Source organism: Lepus europaeus, chromosome 5 (genome assembly GCF_033115175.1).
Source record: "Lepus europaeus isolate LE1 chromosome 5, mLepTim1.pri, whole genome shotgun sequence".
NCBI lineage: Eukaryota > Metazoa > Chordata > Mammalia > Lagomorpha > Leporidae > Lepus > Lepus europaeus.
Window position 1 is genome coordinate 50155331 of NC_084831.1, and position 10143 is coordinate 50165473.

General features: G+C 52.2%; 1 pseudogene; it reads left to right on the plus strand.

The window, feature by feature from the left end:
- Positions 1-8529: 8529 nt before the first annotated feature.
- Positions 8530-8604, plus strand: LOC133761341 (small nucleolar RNA SNORA51; annotated as a pseudogene).
- The last annotated feature ends 1539 nt before the right edge of the window (positions 8605-10143 follow it).

The following is a 10143-nucleotide window of genomic DNA, read 5'->3' on the forward strand; positions in this document are numbered from 1 at the left end:
GCTCGCCCGCACTGCTCGGCCGCTCGCGCGCGCCTGCCCGCCTTTGAAAAGTCGCGGTCACTCACTGCGCGCCCTTCGGAGGCTCCCCGGCGGCGCGGCGCGGCACGGTGCCCCGCGGTGGCGGCGGGTCTCGGCCGCCCGGACTCCCGGAGACTGTGCCCTCTTCCGCTGCGAGGGGGAGGGGGCTCCCGGCGGCAGCGGCTCGCGCCGGTCAAGTTCAGAGGCCGGGGCGAGCGGAGCCGCGCGCGCGTCGCTCCTCTTCGCTCCTCTCTCCGCCGCCTTGCTTTTCTTTGCTTGCCGCCGCGGCAAGCCCAAATAGCGCAGGAAAGGTTTGCAAAAGTTCGCTCCGGGACTCCGGGCCACTTGTCCCCGGTCCTCCCGGCTCGGAAAGTTCGTGGCCGCTGCAGTCGCCGCTCTCCGCGGCTGTCAGCTGCGCTCGGGCGGTGGGGCTCTCCTCCCCGGGGGCGGCTGGAGAAGCAGCAGCTCTCCAGGTGCTCCCCCAAAACACCAGCGCGGGATCCACAGGCGCTAGCGCGGGGCAGTGGGCAAAGCAACGCAGCCGTGCGGATCGCACTCTACGGGCGTCCTGGCGGGGCGGGCGGACTGTGTCTGTGTGTCTGTCTCCCTCAATCCGCGCACCTCCACTCCCGCCTCGCCGCTTCAGCCACACTCAGTGCAACTCTGAGCCCTTATCCAGCCCGAGCGCAACACTTATCTGCTACCAGTCAACCCCTAAAAATAGCCCATGATGTCACCCCAAGGCCTTCCCATTGGCTCGCGTCGCTCTCTGGGGGGCGGGCCCGCCCGTCGCCATGGAGACCCCACCCTAGAAGATTCTTCTTCGGGCCCGCGGAGGCTCACGGGATGAGGTAATGCTCCGCTGCCCTCCTACAGTTGGGCCCTTCTTTCTCCTCCTCTCCCCCTCCCCCTCCGCGCGCCTCTAGCCCCTCTCTTCCCGGTCCCCTCCCGGCCCGTCTTTCCCGGCCCGCCCGGTGCATTGTGGGCTGACGTCTTGGGGTTTGACTGTCTAGTGACGGTGGCCGCCGCGAGCGGGCGGGCGGGCGGCCGGACGCTCGCAGCCGCTGACGGAGGCGGGGGCTCAAGTTCAGGGCTGCAGACGCGGATGGCGGGTCACGGAAGGCTGAGCGCTGTGCCAGCTGCCTGGGGCCGAGTGGGCGCTGGTGTGTCCCCACTTGGCGGAGTTGGGGCCCCGCCGGCGTTGGTGCAGGGCTGGGAGGCCGAGCGCCCGGCCCGAGCCCTCCCCCCACCCCGCCCCGCACTTCCGGGGGCCGGGAGCTCCGCCCTGAAGGTGCTCCGCGGAGTGCCCCATGGGGGCGAGCGGAAAGTGGGCTCCAGTTGTGGGGCGGTCTCGCGAGAGCCGGGCTCCCCCCCCACCCCCCAACCCCACTACGTGGAGAAGGCGCCGAAGTTTGCGGGTCAAGTTCTGGAGCGACGGTCCGCGCGGCTGTGTGGCAGCGCCCGGAGCGGACGGGTTTGCATCTCCGGAGCCTGGGCGCTCGGCGGAGTCCCCGCGCGTCACCCTCAGCGACCCTAGGGAGACGCCTGCGGGGGGTTGGCGACTTTGCCTCGGAGGGGGCGGCTTTTATAAGGAGGGGGGAACAACTCAGCATCCTGAGGGGGACGAGCATTTAGGGGATCCCAAAGTGGGGGAACCCGGCGGTGGCCCTCCTGCACACACACACACACACTCCCCGCACCCGGCGCACGCACACAGCTCCTGGCGCCTGCACCGGCTCCAGGGGAAACATCCCGAGAGCCGAAAGTCCCGCAGGGAGTCCCGAGTGCAAGCGGGGCTTGAGGCAGTCCCCTCCCCGCCGGCTGACCGGTCCATCTCCCGCGCAGCCTCTAGGAAGCGCTAGACCCATAGGAGTGGCTGCTTCTCGGCGGCCCTTTCCCTCGCCCCCGCCCCCCACCCCTGGCGACGGCCCTGTGCGGTGGAGCCCAGACCGGAGTCGGGAAGGGGCCCAGGCACCGAAGCCCTGCCGGCCCCTCAGGCCCCTTATCAGAAGGGCCGGCGGCGTCCACCGCGCGGCCGTCTGCGGGCCGGGGGAGGTGGTCGCCAGGCGGCCCCCGGCCCCGTTAGCAGGCCGGCGCTGGCTTGCCAGGATGTAAGAATGTGATCTGGCAGGACCAGGTGCACTTTCCTGAGAGGAGCTGTGGCGGGGGAGAGGCGAGGGAGGGGAGGATTAGAAGGCAGCTCTTTCTCAAGCCTCTGTCTAGCTTTGGCTTTTGAAGTGGGACCCGCAGGAGTTTGGGTTTCTCGGCCGGGTCTAATTCGGACTGCTTCTGAACTTGGGGGAATTCAGCCCTGGGCTCACGGCCTGGGGGCCTGAAGGTATTTGTGGCTTTGCGAGTTCAGAAACCGAGAGCAGCTGGTATCAGTGGGAAACCCGCCAACTTTTCTTCACTCCGGGCACTCACCGCGCTTTCACTCATGCAGTAGAGGGTAACTGGCTACCGGGAGCCAAGCTGCAGCTGAGCCTGGGAGGAGGGTCCTGTGAAGCCGAGATCCAGTTACTTCCTCTGTCTCCTGAAGCATTTTCTGTTGTCGGCAGGCAGTGGGTGCACTAAATAAGCTTTTATGATAACGGTCATAAAACGAAGTTTCATGTGTTCCACACCTACTATCCGCCAGGTGTTCTGCTGAGCGGTTTGAGTGCGCTGTTTTCTCCCACGGCCGTTTTGAGAGGGCTATACGGGTAGCATTATCCGGGTCAGACAGACCAGGAAACAGGCCCAGAGAGGTCCAGTGTCTTCCCCGGGGGAATTGATCTAAGGTCTGTGCTGTATGGGCCTGCAGGCTGTCTGGTGAACTCTTGCCCGTAGAGGAAACGGTGCCTGTGGCAGAGACTTCTTGCCTGCGCCCCTCTGGTTGGAGCTCCTTCCAGAGCTTCTGTATTTAGAAACTCTGAGACTGAGGACTTTGTATAAATATATGTCTTTGCCTAAGGGTTCTGCGTGTTCCTCTCTGCCTTCTGTGGTTTAGTAGGCTCGATTTTCCCCTTATGTTGAGAAATAGCATATTTCATCCAAAAAAATAACAAATCTGTTCGTGGTAACGCCCCTGCTTGGAAGCCTCCATTGCCTTTCCCTTACGGCCAGGAGAGGATTCATTCGGACTCCTGTCCTTTGCCTAGGGGAGGGGGCCTTTCGTAATGTAGCTCCTGCTATCTTCAGCCTCATCTCTCCCAGTTGTCCGTCACATAGAACAACCCTGATTTCAGTAGCTTAACCCAGCTAAGGATTTTGCCCTTCCTTCTGCTCTATGCCCATGGAGCGCTGTAGGCAGCTCTACTCGCTGTAGTCACTTGAGGACTTGAGCCCAAGGAGGCTTCGTTTTGACACGGGCTTCTACAACTATTTTGGCTGCAGGGAGAGAGTTCAGTAAATCATTTGCTGGCTCCCAGAGCATCCACCTGGAAGTGGCTCATCACTTCTGTTCCATGATCTTGTCAGGTGTTTGCAAGGGCTGTCCAGGAATATTTGGGAACAACTCTGCTGACTCTAACAGTCTCCTTTCTCCTTTTCTGCTCACCACGTGTCCACTCTCCTCCCCCTGGGCAAAATTCCCTCACTCTTGCCTGGGGAGTCAGCCCTAAAGAGCCAGCCAGTCAAAACAGCAAGCTCACTTGCCAAGCTTTCTGGGTGCAGTGTTGTAGGCTGTCCCTCAGGTCCAGGTGTGTCTCCTCCTCGACCAAAGGCAAGGCATCTACCTTGCGTGCCCTCAACATGGACAGTAGGACAAAGACAGGTAATTACAGAGTTCAGTCCATTCGGAGAGACCAGGAATGGGAAATCACTGTAGAGGCTGGTCCACTGAGCAGACGTGTAGAGGATCATCCCTGCCCCTGCCTCCACCCCAATCCCTGGTTAGACCTTGATTCTGCTGGGGGAGGCAGAGTAGTCCCAAGTTTTAAGTCTCCTGTAATCCAGGCTGGGTTTCTGCAGGCAGTGCAGTTCCCATAAAAGTTCAGACTTCTTATCCATTTAATAGCAAGTGTTCAAATGCCAGTAGTCACAGCCATAGTTCTTCTGTGGTTTCCCATCTTCCTTTGCTGTCTTACCTGCTGATCCTTGGTTTTCAGTGCATTTGGTTCCTCTCTTTTTCAGGCCATTTTGTCCAATCAAAAGCATATGCTGGGCAACACCTTAACTGATCCTGAGGTGGCTTTTATTTTTTAGATTTGTTTTTAGTTATTTGAAAGCCAGAGTCTCACAGATACACACACACACACACACACATGAGCTCTTCCATCTGATTCACTCCTCAAATGATTGCAACAGCCGGGGCTGGGCCAGGCCTAAGCCAGGAACGAGGAGCTTCATCCAGGTCTCCCATGTGGGTGACAGAGGCCCAAGCACTTGGGCCATCTTCTACTGCTTTCCCAGGTGCATTATCAGGGAGCTGAATCAAAAATGGAGCAGCTGGGACTTGAACTCAAACCCATATGGGATGCCAGCATCACAGGCAGTGGTTTAACCTGTTATACCACAATGCCAGCCCTTAAGTTTATCTTTTAATGCCACTTTCCACAACCTTTTTGAAATCACTTCATACAATAGGTTGCATTCATTAACACCTATTTTGGGCCAAGCCTTGTGCTATGTATTTTACTAGCTGGGACAGAGAAACTATTGCCTCTTCTAACTCTGAAAATTTCTAGTTTTGTAGATGGTCTCTGTTCCCATTCCTTGGCCAGATCTTTTCTGAGTTCTTTTCTCTCTCTCTTTTTTTCCAGTAACTTTCCAAGTGCATCCAGTAGTCATCAGCACATATTACTAATTTCTGTTTTATAGTACCTTGCTTTAGTTCATTAAGCTTGTGATCTGCCGACCCACAGGTGATCTGTTCACCAAATAGATCCCTTTCCTCTCAGCTTCTGATAGCAGTGCTCTTGATTATTACTCTCTAAATTCATGTTTAGATTTACTGTTATTTTATTTATTATTGCTATTCTATTACCCTTGGCTAGGTGCCAATTTTTATATCAGTCAGGATGGGCTAGATTTTGCTGCCATAACAAACAATCCCAAACTCTCAGTAGGTTAACAGACTTGGTTTCTTACTCATCCTATTTATTCATGGTTAGAGAGACTACTGAATTTTCTCACTTAGAAACCTAGCCTGGGGGCTGGCCTTGTGGTGGAGCAGGTTCAGCCACCACATGGGACACTAGCATCCCAACCTGGGCACTGGTTTGGGTCTGCTGCTCCACTTCTTATCCAGCTCCCTGTTAATGCACCTGGGAGAGCAGCAGAGGATGGCCCAGCATTTGGGCTCATGCACCCACGTGGGAGACCCAGATGAAGCTCTTGGCTTCTGCCCAGACCAGCCCAGCCCAGCCTGGCTGTTGTGGCCATTTGGGGAGTGAACTAATGGATGGAAGAGCTCTCTCTCATCTCTATTTCCCTCTTTTTCTCTCTCTCATCTCTCTTCCCCCCCTTCTGTAACTCTTTCAAATAAATACATAATTCTTAAAACAATTAGGTTCTGAAGAAGGTTGCATTCGGATAGTCGCTTCCACAATCATCCGAGTCACCTTAGGAGAGGCAAGAAAGCACAGTGAATTGGCATTGGCTTTAAAAGCGTCTTCCCAGAAATGACGCACATTCTTAAATTCACATATTCTTGCCTAACACTAGTCACGTGACCATGCCTTACTTAAAGGCTATGAAAGGAGCGATCCTGCTGTGTACCTGGTAGTCAGAAAGCTGGACATGCACACTTCTGTGTAGCCTAGGCCGTGCTGTGGCGGCAATCCACAGAGTCTACTGGATTACATACAGACTGACTTACATTGCCTGCCCATCACAAGTTGGCTGTGTCTGTGCTTTGCACACATTAACTTTCCTCCAGGACCGTGGCTAACAGAGCATCCTCTGTCTAAAACTTTGCTGATTGTCATGGCAGAGAGAAAAAAGCATGGCCCTTACAGCTTCTGTTGGGAGCAATTCACATGGCCAAGCCTGATGTCAGTGGGGAGAGGCAGCAAGTGTTTGCAAATAGTAACGCAGTTTACCACACCCTGCACTCTACATTCCCTCCATTCCTCTGGGTCTCAGCCACGCCAGACATTTTCCATTCCTCCAACAGTTTCTTGTCTTTTGGTTTACTTTTCTCCTTAATCAAAATGCCACCTGGCAAACTCCTATTCACCCTTCAAGACCCAACTCAAATAATTACTGCCTCTGAAGCTTTCCCTCATCCCATCTCCCGTCTCACCCTCAAACAGTTATTATCATCTTTGATTCTCATCACACTGGGTCCATACCCGAAGTAGAGGTTATTTAGCATGTGATTTTGTAAGTGTTTTCTTGAACCCCTGACTCCAAATTCAGGAACTGTGTCTAACTCTTTCTTCTAACATCAGTGATCAATATAGTAGTCTAGAACAAGGAAGGATAGAAGATGCTCAATAAATTCTTGTTGATGGATTTTAAAAAAAATAAATAAACAGCCTTCGCCTTTTCCTGGGGTGGGTGTTGTGGCAGTAAGCTGCTGTTTGGGAAGCCTGCATCCATGTCAGAGTGTTGGTTCAAGTCCCAGCTCCTGTGTGCTTCCAATGCAGCTTTCTGCTAATGCTCCTTGGGAGGATGATGGCCCAGCTACTTGGGTTCCTGCCACCCATGTAGGAGACCTAGATGAAATGCATGGCCCCTGGCTTCAGCGTTGTCCAGCCCTGGTTGTTGGTAGGCATTTGGGGAGAGAACCGTGGATGGAAGAGCTCTCTCTATCTCTGCCTTCCAAATAAATGAATAACTCTTCAAAAATAAATAAATAGCTTTTTCTACAGTGGAGTTAAAGGTGTGTTTTAATGGTCAAGTAGCAATAGTCCCTTGTTTTAATACATCACAGTTGAAACTCACCATAGTTCCCTGTTGAAGTACCTTAGGAGCATCCTAATTGCCTGAAATACCCACTGCTGCTCCCCCAGCTCACTCCTCTCCAGCCACACTGGCTGTGGCTGTCGCAGTCAGGAGAGCCCAAGTTATGCTATAGTAAAAAACAATCCCCAAACTCCTGTGACTTAAGACAAAAGAGCTTCAATTCTTGCTCCTCCTCCTTCTCCCTCTCCATGTCCATCTAGGCTTGGTAGGCGCTCTGATCCTGTCAACTTCCTGTGGGATCCAGGCTGATGGAGCACCCACTTTCAGGAACATTCTCTCCCAGTAGAAGGAAAGAGAGCTTTGAAGAGTCTTATCTCCATTATTAAGTGTCACATGTCAGGCCAGCATTGTGGCACAGTGGGTTAAGGCACTTCCTGTATTGCTGGCATACCATGTTGGAGTTTGAGTCTTGGCTGTTCCACTTCTGATCCAGCTCCCTGCTAATGTGCCTGGGGAAGCAGCAGAAGATGCCTCAAATACTTGGGCCTTTGCCACCTTTGTGGGAGATCTAGATGGAGTTTCAGGCTTCTGGCTTTAACCTGGCCCAGTTCTGGCCGTTGCAGCCATTTGGGGAGTGAACCAACAGATGGAAGATCTTTTTCTCCCTCTGTCTCTCCCTCTCTGTTGCTCTGCCTTTCACATAAAATAAATATTGATTTTTTTAAACGTCACTTGTTACTTCTCACAATCCATTGGGTAAAACTGGTCTCGTAGCCCCACCTAGCCTCCAGGGACTCAGGAAGTACAAGCCTGTTTGCCTGGAAGGTGAGCTGGAAGTATTTGGTGACCTGCTCCAGTGACTCCCACACTGGCCTCCACTAATTCCTTAAACAAGACAAGCTGTTTGTTGCCTAAGAACCTCCACCCCTTCTTCCCTTGGTCCCTTGTGTCCCTTGTGTCCATTGCCTTGTGCCTTGGCCGGTTTCTGTCTGCCTTTGGCTGTTAGCGTCAACGATCTTCCAAGAAGCTCTCTGTGATTTCATTATGGCGTAAGTTCTCCTCTGAGACTCTCTCCTAAATCTCTATGATTTTTTATTTGTAGTGATTGAGATTTGAAGAGGATGATGAGTAACAATTTTTTTAACAAAAAACTTTTTTAGGCTTATTTATTTGAGAGGGATGGGGTGAATAGGTGAGCTCCCCTCTGCTGGTTCCTTCCCCAAATGCCCATAATGGTCAGGGCTGAGTCAGGCTGAAGCCAGGAGCCAGGGACTCCATCCAGTCTTTCCTGTGGGTGGCAGGAATCCAATCACTTGAGCCATCACCGCTGCCTCCCAGGGTCAGCATTGGCAGGAAGTTTGAATCAGGAACTGGAACCTGCTGTTGTATACCCAGGCACTCTGACATGGGACATGGGCATTGTGACAGCCAGGCTAAATGCTCATTCTGTAACACTTCTTTCTCTCCTATTTGAGTTCAGAGCCAGCTGAAGTTTGAAAGTAGATGAATGAGGGATCAAAATGTCACCTTGCCAGCCTGGATTGGAGGGCATGGCCCCTGATTCAAATTTACCTACTGTAGGTCTCTGGCACACATGGGAGTTGCAGGTTTGTTCCCCAGGGACAGTGGGTACATACAGTCCTTTGGACAAATTGACTTTGGAAAGAAAGAGAGTAAATTGGCCTCCTGGTGCTTACTACAGGCTGTATTCTTACACTGACTGTATAGAAAGAGGAGGTGGGGCTGGCGCCGTGGCTCAACAGGCTAATCCTCCACCTTGCGGCGCTGGCACACCAGGTTCTAGTCCCGGTTGGGGTGCCGGATTCTATCCTGGTTGCCCCTCTTCCAGGCCAGCTCTCTTCTATGGCCAGGGAAAGCAGTGGAGGATGGCCCAAGGGCTTGGGAGACCAGGAGAAGCACCTGGCTCCTGGCTTCGGATCAGCGCGATGCGCCGGCCGCAGCGGCCATTGGAGGGTGAACCAATGGCAAAAAGGAAGACCTTTCTCTCTGTCTCTCTCATTATCCACTCTGCCTGTCAAAAAAAAAAAAAAAAAAAAAAAAAGAGGAGGTGGAGCAGGCCCTCCCTATGTACACCTCAGCTCAGGCCTCGTATATGGGCTGTATTGTGAAGGGGGGATAAGGAGAAAAAAAAAAAAGAAAAAAGAGAGAATAAATTGCCAAGATTGGCGCCCACTCCTCTTTGCACAGGGGTAAATGAGAGATAGAGAGAGAGGACAAAATAGTTTAACAAATATCAGCTCATGGAAAACTGAGGCCAGGGAAATGGCCATTACAATAGAATTTGTTTCAATTTATTATTCTATATTCCTTGTGTAATTGTGTATTATTTTATTTTAAAGTTCTGTTTTCCCCACCAAAAGTTAAGCATCAAGAGAGTAGGAAAAAATATGTCTTTGGTTCTCCCCTGGATGCACAGCACCTAGCGATGGTACATGGGAGCTCCTGGCGGAGTCCTCCTGGACCCACTGAGTTCTATCAGAGCAGAATGTCTGACAGTTGCATACAACTTCACCCTTATGCTGAAGCCTCTTCTGCACTCAGAATGTCCACAAAACTTACAGGATCCTAAAGCAGCCAGGGTCCTTAGGAGTCATTTATGTCAGGCCCCCCCTCCCAGTACAGGAACCTGCTTGGCAGCATCTTCGCTGTGTAAATACTGACAGTCATGGTGTCCGGAGCACTGCTGGTTGAACACCATTGGAAATATTGTGGTCATGAAACTTGGAAAGCAGTTTTCACCAACCACAGGGAATTGAGGGAAGGATACCCAGGTAGGGAGAGTCCTGAAACTGTTTCATGGACAAGAGGAGAAGAAACTGGATTATTTATCTCTAGTGGTGTGGATTGGGGAGGGTGGGGGAAGACCATAAGAGCATGAATAGGAGCCTCCAAATAGTTGTGCAACTGTCACATGGGAGAGTTGACTTATTTTGTAAGTTTTGAGGTCAGAGCTGGGGTAATGGTTAAAAGTGAGAGAAGAAGATGCTGTATTTAAGGAAGTGCTTTGTGAAGTTAGAGTTATTTATCAATAGGACAGTTGGCTTAAAAGTAGAATTGAAGTTCCTGCACTCAACGTGTATTTAATGTTTACTAGGTGAAGAACACTCTGCTACGTTTGTTTATAATGATTCCCAGTGAGCTCATACTTACAGCAATCATCAGTTTATTTTCAGATTTCATAAAAACCATATGAAGTACTCGTTAAGAATTTGTGCCGAGTGGTTACCAACATGAGTGGTTTCCCTATTCTGTAACTGACACATTTTTACTAAT